Source organism: Cyprinodon variegatus, unplaced genomic scaffold (assembly GCF_000732505.1).
Source record: "Cyprinodon variegatus isolate N-32 unplaced genomic scaffold, C_variegatus-1.0 Scaffold933, whole genome shotgun sequence".
Taxonomy (NCBI): Eukaryota; Metazoa; Chordata; class Actinopteri; order Cyprinodontiformes; family Cyprinodontidae; genus Cyprinodon; species Cyprinodon variegatus.
The window spans coordinates 18,347-20,779 of record NW_015151386.1 but is presented as its reverse complement, the minus strand read 5'-3'; positions in this window follow the sequence as shown (position 1 = coordinate 20,779).

The following is a 2,433-nucleotide window of genomic DNA, read 5'->3' as shown; positions in this document are numbered from 1 at the left end:
GGTGCACACCGATGTCCAGTGGTTGAACAGCGAGCACAGGGTTAATTTGTTTCCCCATGTTTTTCACATCAGCTGTGAAGTGGGCACGCATGGAGTCACATATTAACAGCGATGGTGATGAGTGGAAAAAAAAAACACCTGGTCTCCTTACATTCAGCCACTCTTTCATCATCTCCTCAATGGGGTGGTCTCAAAAGTCGCAGTTACAACACACATAGGGCGCACCGCACCAAAGGGCGCACCGCACATTTTGAGGGAAAAAAAAGACGTTTAAGTGCGCCTTATAGTCGTGAAAATACGGTAATAGGGAAGAGTTAAAATATAAACAATGCAATTCTGTACAGTGTTTTAACAATATAAAACTGGAGAATAAATAACCAATATGCAGCTATGGTCATTTTTACAGTAATGGATATTTGAAAATAGCAGCAACATCAGAGATGTGCAAAATGACAGCAGCATGTTATTGAACTTACTAAGGTTTATATCATTACATTTGCTTTTATTTGTTCCTGCTCCCGGTGGTTAGAACCTTTATTCCTCTCTTGATTCTTGTGAGTGTAGTCTTTGTTCACTTTATAATAAAATATAAATAAATAAACAAACAGTTTTGAAAACTTCTGTATTCATTCTTTTCCTTCTTTGTTTGTCAACTTTCACGGTTGCTAAGCAACAGAGCATACGGCTGTAAAACCCTCTGAAGGGTAGACCTGTTCGAATTCAGAGACAAAACACTTCCGGTGTCCTTATTTTCAAGGACTTCGAAGGATCCAGTCAAGGTAGACCGCGTCCTTGGAGGATGCAGCCCAGGTTTTCGAACAGAGCCTGAGTGCTGCTGTACAGATTTTCTTTGCTTCCCTACCTGTGTGTGTGTTCTATAGGAAATCTAAGTGTTTTTCACTTCTTAGTTATGCTTAACTTGATCATTATTCCAGTTTACAGTCCTTATTGACTCAGTTTTATTTTACTGCATACATTTATTTTCAAGAGCGGCAATATAGGGTTCGATTTCATGTCAGCCTATAAGCAGCTTTCCATGTGTTTGTAAAATATTAAAACTGATGGATTTGTGGAAACACTCCATTTAAGGTAGGGGAGAGTGGGGCAGTTGCAATATGTTATAAATTTATATCAGTTTCTCGTTGATTTATTGTATTATAATGACAATGTTTGTAAAAAACAAAAAAAAAGATCATACCTGCCCCCTACACACCTACTCAGTTGCAAAATGTAGGGGATTAACATAAGCAAGCAATAAAAGGTTCAAAGGAGTTTGTCAAATGTTGCAACTGTCTCCATACATATGGGGTTGCAACAACAATCCTTGCACTTTGCAACTTGTACCATAGAGCTACAGCCAAGCACATGGGGTATCGATGTGTTGCCATACCAAGGACTGGATTCCTTTTCCAGTGAAGAGAAAAGAGAATCCAACTCTCACTTTTAGAGGCTCTGCAGCTGAGGTCAGCCAAACAAGTGAAATCTGCCACTCTTCCTCTTTGTTTGTCACACAACTAGTAATGCAGTTTCCCTCTATATTATCTTTAAAATACCAACAAAAACATGGTAAAATCATTGTCAGCAAATGGTTGTACGATCTGACAAGGAATTAAGGACGGTATCTCATTTTATTGCTTATCTAAAGACCCAGAAAGGTGACAGAGATGGGCATCTGCAGTGAAGAGAGAACTGGCAACCAACTATAGCTAGCAAAATCTGCAGCAAACACTTCTTAAAGGGTTAGTAGTAATGCTAAAAGGCTTTACTCACCTTTAATGTAGGAATTTTAGCTTATATAAGCCTTTAGTCCTTTTCCTAAAAAATAAGAGTGCCGAATTACCAAATCATAGTACAAGTCGTGGTAGGCTAGGTCGGGGATGTCCGGTGGATGGCAGTCTTGAATCAGCGAAAACAAACTAGCAGGTAAATAAAAAACCTGCATCCTGCATTACAACAAAATAGCCCTGTTGTAATTCCCCATCTGAATGTTTGACATATTTAGACTTATTATATCTTTGTAGTTAATATCTCGCTCTATAATTACACTGCACTGTCTAATGTATCAGACATCCTTCCAGAGATCATGAAAAAACGCCCGACCTTGGAAAAACTCATCATACAAGCTGAAGCCTTGGGAGACGCAGCCCAGAGAAAATCAGAAATACTGAAAGAGGATTACATTCGTCTGCTGAATTTAGTTGATGGTCTTAATGTCAAGGTGTTTCTCAGCGGGCCTCACGTGCCCATTAATTGTGGAGATGAAATGTTTTCCACAGTTCTGATGTTAAACAAATTGCTGAATACAACATGCAAACAAACAGCTGTAACGTTCATAGACAACTTTAACATCTTTTGGGAGAGGAGACATCTGTTCAACAGAGATGGGTTTAAATAGGTCAGGAGCAAAACAGCTGATATCAAACATTTTCTATT